The sequence below is a fragment of the Garra rufa genome, chromosome 1 (assembly GCF_049309525.1).
Source record: "Garra rufa chromosome 1, GarRuf1.0, whole genome shotgun sequence".
Classification (NCBI taxonomy): domain Eukaryota; kingdom Metazoa; phylum Chordata; class Actinopteri; order Cypriniformes; family Cyprinidae; genus Garra; species Garra rufa.
Window position 1 is genome coordinate 108,187,175 of NC_133361.1, and position 7,863 is coordinate 108,195,037.

General features: G+C 40.6%; 11 non-coding genes across 11 annotated transcripts in view; all 11 read right to left on the reverse strand.

Moving 5' to 3' along the window:
- Positions 1 to 454: 454 nt before the first annotated feature.
- Positions 455 to 573, reverse strand: LOC141305691 (5S ribosomal RNA). Its single transcript, XR_012344660.1, has one exon. It is a non-coding gene; the product is annotated as a 5S ribosomal RNA (ribosomal RNA).
- A 753-nt stretch (positions 574 to 1,326) lies between these two features.
- Positions 1,327 to 1,445, reverse strand: LOC141305702 (5S ribosomal RNA). The gene has a single exon (XR_012344671.1). It is a non-coding gene; the product is annotated as a 5S ribosomal RNA (ribosomal RNA).
- A 753-nt stretch (positions 1,446 to 2,198) lies between these two features.
- Positions 2,199 to 2,317, reverse strand: LOC141305713 (5S ribosomal RNA). Its single transcript, XR_012344682.1, has one exon. It is a non-coding gene; the product is annotated as a 5S ribosomal RNA (ribosomal RNA).
- Positions 2,318 to 3,070: 753 nt separating this feature from the next.
- Positions 3,071 to 3,189, reverse strand: LOC141305724 (5S ribosomal RNA). Its single transcript, XR_012344693.1, has one exon. It is a non-coding gene; the product is annotated as a 5S ribosomal RNA (ribosomal RNA).
- Positions 3,190 to 3,942: 753 nt separating this feature from the next.
- Positions 3,943 to 4,061, reverse strand: LOC141305735 (5S ribosomal RNA). The gene has a single exon (XR_012344704.1). It is a non-coding gene; the product is annotated as a 5S ribosomal RNA (ribosomal RNA).
- Positions 4,062 to 4,145: 84 nt separating this feature from the next.
- Positions 4,146 to 4,264, reverse strand: LOC141305746 (5S ribosomal RNA). Its single transcript, XR_012344715.1, has one exon. It is a non-coding gene; the product is annotated as a 5S ribosomal RNA (ribosomal RNA).
- Positions 4,265 to 5,017: 753 nt separating this feature from the next.
- On the reverse strand, positions 5,018 to 5,136 carry LOC141305757 (5S ribosomal RNA). Its single transcript, XR_012344726.1, has one exon. It is a non-coding gene; the product is annotated as a 5S ribosomal RNA (ribosomal RNA).
- Positions 5,137 to 5,889: 753 nt separating this feature from the next.
- LOC141305768 (5S ribosomal RNA) lies at positions 5,890 to 6,008 on the reverse strand. Its single transcript, XR_012344737.1, has one exon. It is a non-coding gene; the product is annotated as a 5S ribosomal RNA (ribosomal RNA).
- Positions 6,009 to 6,761: 753 nt separating this feature from the next.
- Positions 6,762 to 6,880, reverse strand: LOC141305790 (5S ribosomal RNA). The gene has a single exon (XR_012344759.1). It is a non-coding gene; the product is annotated as a 5S ribosomal RNA (ribosomal RNA).
- A 753-nt stretch (positions 6,881 to 7,633) lies between these two features.
- LOC141305802 (5S ribosomal RNA) lies at positions 7,634 to 7,752 on the reverse strand. Its single transcript, XR_012344770.1, has one exon. It is a non-coding gene; the product is annotated as a 5S ribosomal RNA (ribosomal RNA).
- An 84-nt stretch (positions 7,753 to 7,836) lies between these two features.
- The window catches only part of LOC141305813 (5S ribosomal RNA), a 119-nt gene continuing 92 nt past the window's right edge, over positions 7,837 to 7,863 (reverse strand). The window contains exon 1 of the ribosomal RNA XR_012344781.1: positions 7,837 to 7,863. This exon is cut by the window's right edge and continues 92 nt beyond it. This is a non-coding gene — a ribosomal RNA (5S ribosomal RNA).

Consider the following 7,863-nt stretch of genomic DNA (forward strand, 5'->3'; position numbering starts at 1 on the left):
AAACGCTGTTAAAAGAATACAGTTCATTTGTCCATACCCTAAAAACAGTCCAAGAATCCCAGTGTGTTGATAAGTCCAATGTGAGTGTCCACCGGTGTATATACAATCCACAGAAAGTGTAATCCAAAGTTTGCAGGTGGTGAATGGAAAGGTGAGCTCTAAAATGAGCAACTCCTCAATCCAACAGTTTGGTGACTGTCCTTTGTTTGTCATGCTGCTCTCTTATACAGTTGTACTTCCTGCTTCCTGTCATGTGTCTAGTCACATGGCAGGCCAACCATCCATTTTTTAAAGACACACACTCACTTAAAATGTTAAGAGTAATAAAATGGCCTAAAAAACATGTAAAACACTTAAAACTCTATAATACATTTAAATGATTGTAATAAATAGAGGGGTAAAACACGTCTTTCTAAAAGCCAGCATATTATATAAATAGTGAAGAAAAGGCAAAAGCTTACAGCACCTGGTATTCCCAGGCGGTCTCCCATCCAAGTACTAAGCAGGCCCGACGCTGCTTAGCTTCCGAGATCAGACGAGATCGGGCGCTCTCAGCGCGGTATGGCCGTAAGCGAGGGCTGCTCCAAAAAGTGGGCTATTTAAAGATCAGCCTCCGTAAAAGCCAGCATATTATATAAATAGTGAAGAAAAGGCAAAAGCTTACAGCACCTGGTATTGCCAGGCGGTCTCCCATCCAAGTGTAACAATCGGCCTTATCAGCCGTGTTACAAGACTAAAATGGGGTCAGATTTAACTGTGAGAGATGACTAGTGGTTAAAAGAATGAGACATAAAAGAAGATTGGTTTAAATAGATTTGGTTTATTTACAAGGTTCACATAAAAGACTTTAAAACAACACGATAAAACGAGGTAAACGATGTTAAAAGAATACAGTTCATTTGTCCATACCCTAAAAACAGTCCAAGAATCCCAGTGTGTTGATAAGTCCAATGTGAGTGTCCACCGGTGTATATACAATCCACAGAAAGTGTAATCCAAAGTTTGCAGGTGGTGAATGGAAAGGTGAGCTCTAAAATTAGCAACTCCTCAATCCAACAGTTTGGTGACTGTCCTTTGTTTGTCATGCTGCTCTCTTATACAGTTGTACTTCCTGCTTCCTGTCATGTGTCTAGTCACATGGCAGGCCAACCATCCATTTTTTAAAGACACACACTCACTTAAAATGTTAAGAGTAATAAAATGGCCTAAAAAACATGTAAAACACTTAAAACTCTATAATACATTTAAATGATTGTAATAAATAGAGGGGTAAAACACGTCTTTCTAAAAGCCAGCATATTATATAAATAGTGAAGAAAAGGCAAAAGCTTACAGCACCTGGTATTCCCAGGCGGTCTCCCATCCAAGTACTAAGCAGGCCCGACGCTGCTTAGCTTCCGAGATCAGACGAGATCGGGCGCTCTCAGCGCGGTATGGCCGTAAGCGAGGGCTGCTCCAAAAAGTGGGCTATTTAAAGATCAGCCTCCGTAAAAGCCAGCATATTATATAAATAGTGAAGAAAAGGCAAAAGCTTACAGCACCTGGTATTGCCAGGCGGTCTCCCATCCAAGTGTAACAATCGGCCTTATCAGCCGTGTTACAAGACTAAAATGGGGTCAGATTTAACTGTGAGAGATGACTAGTGGTTAAAAGAATGAGACATAAAAGAAGATTGGTTTAAATAGATTTGGTTTATTTACAAGGTTCACATAAAAGACTTTAAAACAACACGATAAAACGAGGTAAACGATGTTAAAAGAATACAGTTCATTTGTCCATACCCTAAAAACAGTCCAAGAATCCCAGTGTGTTGATAAGTCCAATGTGAGTGTCCACCGGTGTATATACAATCCACAGAAAGTGTAATCCAAAGTTTGCAGGTGGTGAATGGAAAGGTGAGCTCTAAAATTAGCAACTCCTCAATCCAACAGTTTGGTGACTGTCCTTTGTTTGTCATGCTGCTCTCTTATACAGTTGTACTTCCTGCTTCCTGTCATGTGTCTAGTCACATGGCAGGCCAACCATCCATTTTTTAAAGACACACACTCACTTAAAATGTTAAGAGTAATAAAATGGCCTAAAAAACATGTAAAACACTTAAAACTCTATAATACATTTAAATGATTGTAATAAATAGAGCGGTAAAACACGTCTTTCTAAAAGCCAGCATATTATATAAATAGTGAAGAAAAGGCAAAAGCTTACAGCACCTGGTATTCCCAGGCGGTCTCCCATCCAAGTACTAAGCAGGCCCGACGCTGCTTAGCTTCCGAGATCAGACGAGATCGGGCGCTCTCAGCGCGGTATGGCCGTAAGCGAGGGCTGCTCCAAAAAGTGGGCCATTTAAAGATCAGCCTCCGTAAAAGCCAGCATATTATATAAATAGTGAAGAAAAGGCAAAAGCTTACAGCACCTGGTATTGCCAGGCGGTCTCCCATCCAAGTGTAACAATCGGCCTTATCAGCCGAGTTACAAGACTAAAATGGGGTCAGATTTAACTGTGAGAGATGACTAGTGGTTAAAAGAATGAGACATAAAAGAAGATTGGTTTAAATAGATTTGGTTTATTTACAAGGTTCACATAAAAGACTTTAAAACAACACGATAAAACGAGGTAAACGCTGTTAAAAGAATACAGTTCATTTGTCCATACCCTAAAAACAGTCCAAGAATCCCAGTGTGTTGATAAGTCCAATGTGAGTGTCCACCGGTGTATATACAATCCACAGAAAGTGTAATCCAAAGTTTGCAGGTGGTGAATGGAAAGGTGAGCTCTAAAATGAGCAACTCCTCAATCCAACAGTTTGGTGACTGTCCTTTGTTTGTCATGCTGCTCTCTTATACAGTTGTACTTCCTGCTTCCTGTCATGTGTCTAGTCACATGGCAGGCCAACCATCCATTTTTTAAAGACACACACTCACTTAAAATGTTAAGAGTAATAAAATGGCCTAAAAAACATGTAAAACACTTAAAACTCTATAATACATTTAAATGATTGTAATAAATAGAGGGGTAAAACACGTCTTTCTAAAAGCCAGCATATTATATAAATAGTGAAGAAAAGGCAAAAGCTTACAGCACCTGGTATTCCCAGGCGGTCTCCCATCCAAGTACTAAGCAGGCCCGACGCTGCTTAGCTTCCGAGATCAGACGAGATCGGGCGCTCTCAGCGCGGTATGGCCGTAAGCGAGGGCTGCTCCAAAAAGTGGGCTATTTAAAGATCAGCCTTCGTAAAAGCCAGCATATTATATAAATAGTGAAGAAAAGGCAAAAGCTTACAGCACCTGGTATTCCCAGGCGGTCTCCCATCCAAGTGTAACAATCGGCCTTATCAGCCGAGTTACAAGACTAAAATGGGGTCAGATTTAACTGTGAGAGATGACTAGTGGTTAAAAGAATGAGACATAAAAGAAGATTGGTTTAAATAGATTTAGTTTATTTACAAGGTTCACATAAAAGACTTTAAAACAACACGATAAAACGAGGTAAACGCTGTTAAAAGAATACAGTTCATTTGTCCATACCCTAAAAACAGTCCAAGAATCCCAGTGTGTTGATAAGTCCAATGTGAGTGTCCACCGGTGTATATACAATCCACAGAAAATGTAATCCAAAGTTTGCAGGTGGTGAATGGAAAGGTGAGCTCTAAAATTAGCAACTCCTCAATCCAACAGTTTGGTGACTGTCCTTTGTTTGTCATGCTGCTCTCTTATACAGTTGTACTTCCTGCTTCCTGTCATGTGTCTAGTCACATGGCAGGCCAACCATCCATTTTTTAAAGACACACACTCACTTAAAATGTTAAGAGTAATAAAATGGCCTAAAAAACATGTAAAACACTTAAAACTCTATAATACATTTAAATGATTGTAATAAATAGAGCGGTAAAACACGTCTTTCTAAAAGCCAGCATATTATATAAATAGTGAAGAAAAGGCAAAAGCTTACAGCACCTGGTATTCCCAGGCGGTCTCCCATCCAAGTACTAAGCAGGCCCGACGCTGCTTAGCTTCCGAGATCAGACGAGATCGGGCGCTCTCAGCGCGGTATGGCCGTAAGCGAGGGCTGCTCCAAAAAGTGGGCCATTTAAAGATCAGCCTCCGTAAAAGCCAGCATATTATATAAATAGTGAAGAAAAGGCAAAAGCTTACAGCACCTGGTATTCCCAGGCGGTCTCCCATCCAAGTACTAAGCAGGCCCGACGCTGCTTAGCTTCCGAGATCAGACGAGATCGGGCGCTCTCAGCGCGGTATGGCCGTAAGCGAGGGCTGCTCCAAAAAGTGGGCTATTTAAAGATCAGCCTCCGTAAAAGCCAGCATATTATATAAATAGTGAAGAAAAGGCAAAAGCTTATAGCACCTGGTATTCCCAGGCGGTCTCCCATCCAAGTGTAACAATCGGCCTTATCAGCCGAGTTACAAGACTAAAATGGGGTCAGATTTAACTGTGAGAGATGACTAGTGGTTAAAAGAATGAGACATAAAAGAAGATTGGTTTAAATAGATTTGGTTTATTTACAAGGTTCACATAAAAGACTTTAAAACAACACGATAAAACGAGGTAAACGCTGTTAAAAGAATACAGTTCATTTGTCCATACCCTAAAAACAGTCCAAGAATCCCAGTGTGTTGATAAGTCCAATGTGAGTGTCCACCGGTGTATATACAATCCACAGAAAGTGTAATCCAAAGTTTGCAGGTGGTGAATGGAAAGGTGAGCTCTAAAATTAGCAACTCCTCAGTCCAACAGTTTGGTGACTGTCCTTTGTTTGTCATGCTGCTCTCTTATACAGTTGTACTTCCTGCTTCCTGTCATGTGTCTAGTCACATGGCAGGCCAACCATCCATTTTTTAAAGACACACACTCACTTAAAATGTTAAGAGTAATAAAATGGCCTAAAAAACATGTAAAACACTTAAAACTCTATAATACATTTAAATGATTGTAATAAATAGAGCGGTAAAACACGTCTTTCTAAAAGCCAGCATATTATATAAATAGTGAAGAAAAGGCAAAAGCTTACAGCACCTGGTATTCCCAGGCGGTCTCCCATCCAAGTACTAAGCAGGCCCGACGCTGCTTAGCTTCCGAGATCAGACGAGATCGGGCGCTCTCAGCGCGGTATGGCCGTAAGCGAGGGCTGCTCCAAAAAGTGGGCCATTTAAAGATCAGCCTCCGTAAAAGCCAGCATATTATATAAATAGTGAAGAAAAGGCAAAAGCTTACAGCACCTGGTATTGCCAGGCGGTCTCCCATCCAAGTGTAACAATCGGCCTTATCAGCCGAGTTACAAGACTAAAATGGGGTCAGATTTAACTGTGAGAGATGACTAGTGGTTAAAAGAATGAGACATAAAAGAAGATTGGTTTAAATAGATTTGGTTTATTTACAAGGTTCACATAAAAGACTTTAAAACAACACGATAAAACGAGGTAAACGCTGTTAAAAGAATACAGTTCATTTGTCCATACCCTAAAAACAGTCCAAGAATCCCAGTGTGTTGATAAGTCCAATGTGAGTGTCCACCGGTGTATATACAATCCACAGAAAGTGTAATCCAAAGTTTGCAGGTGGTGAATGGAAAGGTGAGCTCTAAAATGAGCAACTCCTCAATCCAACAGTTTGGTGACTGTCCTTTGTTTGTCATGCTGCTCTCTTATACAGTTGTACTTCCTGCTTCCTGTCATGTGTCTAGTCACATGGCAGGCCAACCATCCATTTTTTAAAGACACACACTCACTTAAAATGTTAAGAGTAATAAAATGGCCTAAAAAACATGTAAAACACTTAAAACTCTATAATACATTTAAATGATTGTAATAAATAGAGGGGTAAAACACGTCTTTCTAAAAGCCAGCATATTATATAAATAGTGAAGAAAAGGCAAAAGCTTACAGCACCTGGTATTCCCAGGCGGTCTCCCATCCAAGTACTAAGCAGGCCCGACGCTGCTTAGCTTCCGAGATCAGACGAGATCGGGCGCTCTCAGCGCGGTATGGCCGTAAGCGAGGGCTGCTCCAAAAAGTGGGCTATTTAAAGATCAGCCTCCGTAAAAGCCAGCATATTATATAAATAGTGAAGAAAAGGCAAAAGCTTACAGCACCTGGTATTGCCAGGCGGTCTCCCATCCAAGTGTAACAATCGGCCTTATCAGCCGTGTTACAAGACTAAAATGGGGTCAGATTTAACTGTGAGAGATGACTAGTGGTTAAAAGAATGAGACATAAAAGAAGATTGGTTTAAATAGATTTGGTTTATTTACAAGGTTCACATAAAAGACTTTAAAACAACACGATAAAACGAGGTAAACGATGTTAAAAGAATACAGTTCATTTGTCCATACCCTAAAAACAGTCCAAGAATCCCAGTGTGTTGATAAGTCCAATGTGAGTGTCCACCGGTGTATATACAATCCACAGAAAGTGTAATCCAAAGTTTGCAGGTGGTGAATGGAAAGGTGAGCTCTAAAATTAGCAACTCCTCAATCCAACAGTTTGGTGACTGTCCTTTGTTTGTCATGCTGCTCTCTTATACAGTTGTACTTCCTGCTTCCTGTCATGTGTCTAGTCACATGGCAGGCCAACCATCCATTTTTTAAAGACACACACTCACTTAAAATGTTAAGAGTAATAAAATGGCCTAAAAAACATGTAAAACACTTAAAACTCTATAATACATTTAAATGATTGTAATAAATAGAGCGGTAAAACACGTCTTTCTAAAAGCCAGCATATTATATAAATAGTGAAGAAAAGGCAAAAGCTTACAGCACCTGGTATTCCCAGGCGGTCTCCCATCCAAGTACTAAGCAGGCCCGACGCTGCTTAGCTTCCGAGATCAGACGAGATCGGGCGCTCTCAGCGCGGTATGGCCGTAAGCGAGGGCTGCTCCAAAAAGTGGGCCATTTAAAGATCAGCCTCCGTAAAAGCCAGCATATTATATAAATAGTGAAGAAAAGGCAAAAGCTTACAGCACCTGGTATTGCCAGGCGGTCTCCCATCCAAGTGTAACAATCGGCCTTATCAGCCGAGTTACAAGACTAAAATGGGGTCAGATTTAACTGTGAGAGATGACTAGTGGTTAAAAGAATGAGACATAAAAGAAGATTGGTTTAAATAGATTTGGTTTATTTACAAGGTTCACATAAAAGACTTTAAAACAACACGATAAAACGAGGTAAACGCTGTTAAAAGAATACAGTTCATTTGTCCATACCCTAAAAACAGTCCAAGAATCCCAGTGTGTTGATAAGTCCAATGTGAGTGTCCACCGGTGTATATACAATCCACAGAAAGTGTAATCCAAAGTTTGCAGGTGGTGAATGGAAAGGTGAGCTCTAAAATTAGCAACTCCTCAATCCAACAGTTTGGTGACTGTCCTTTGTTTGTCATGCTGCTCTCTTATACAGTTGTACTTCCTGCTTCCTGTCATGTGTCTAGTCACATGGCAGGCCAACCATCCATTTTTTAAAGACACACACTCACTTAAAATGTTAAGAGTAATAAAATGGCCTAAAAAACATGTAAAACACTTAAAACTCTATAATACATTTAAATGATTGTAATAAATAGAGCGGTAAAACACGTCTTTCTAAAAGCCAGCATATTATATAAATAGTGAAGAAAAGGCAAAAGCTTACAGCACCTGGTATTCCCAGGCGGTCTCCCATCCAAGTACTAAGCAGGCCCGACGCTGCTTAGCTTCCGAGATCAGACGAGATCGGGCGCTCTCAGCGCGGTATGGCCGTAAGCGAGGGCTGCTCCAAAAAGTGGGCCATTTAAAGATCAGCCTCCGTAAAAGCCAGCATATTATATAAATAGTGAAGAAAAGGCAAAAGCTTACAGCACCTGGTATTCCCAGGC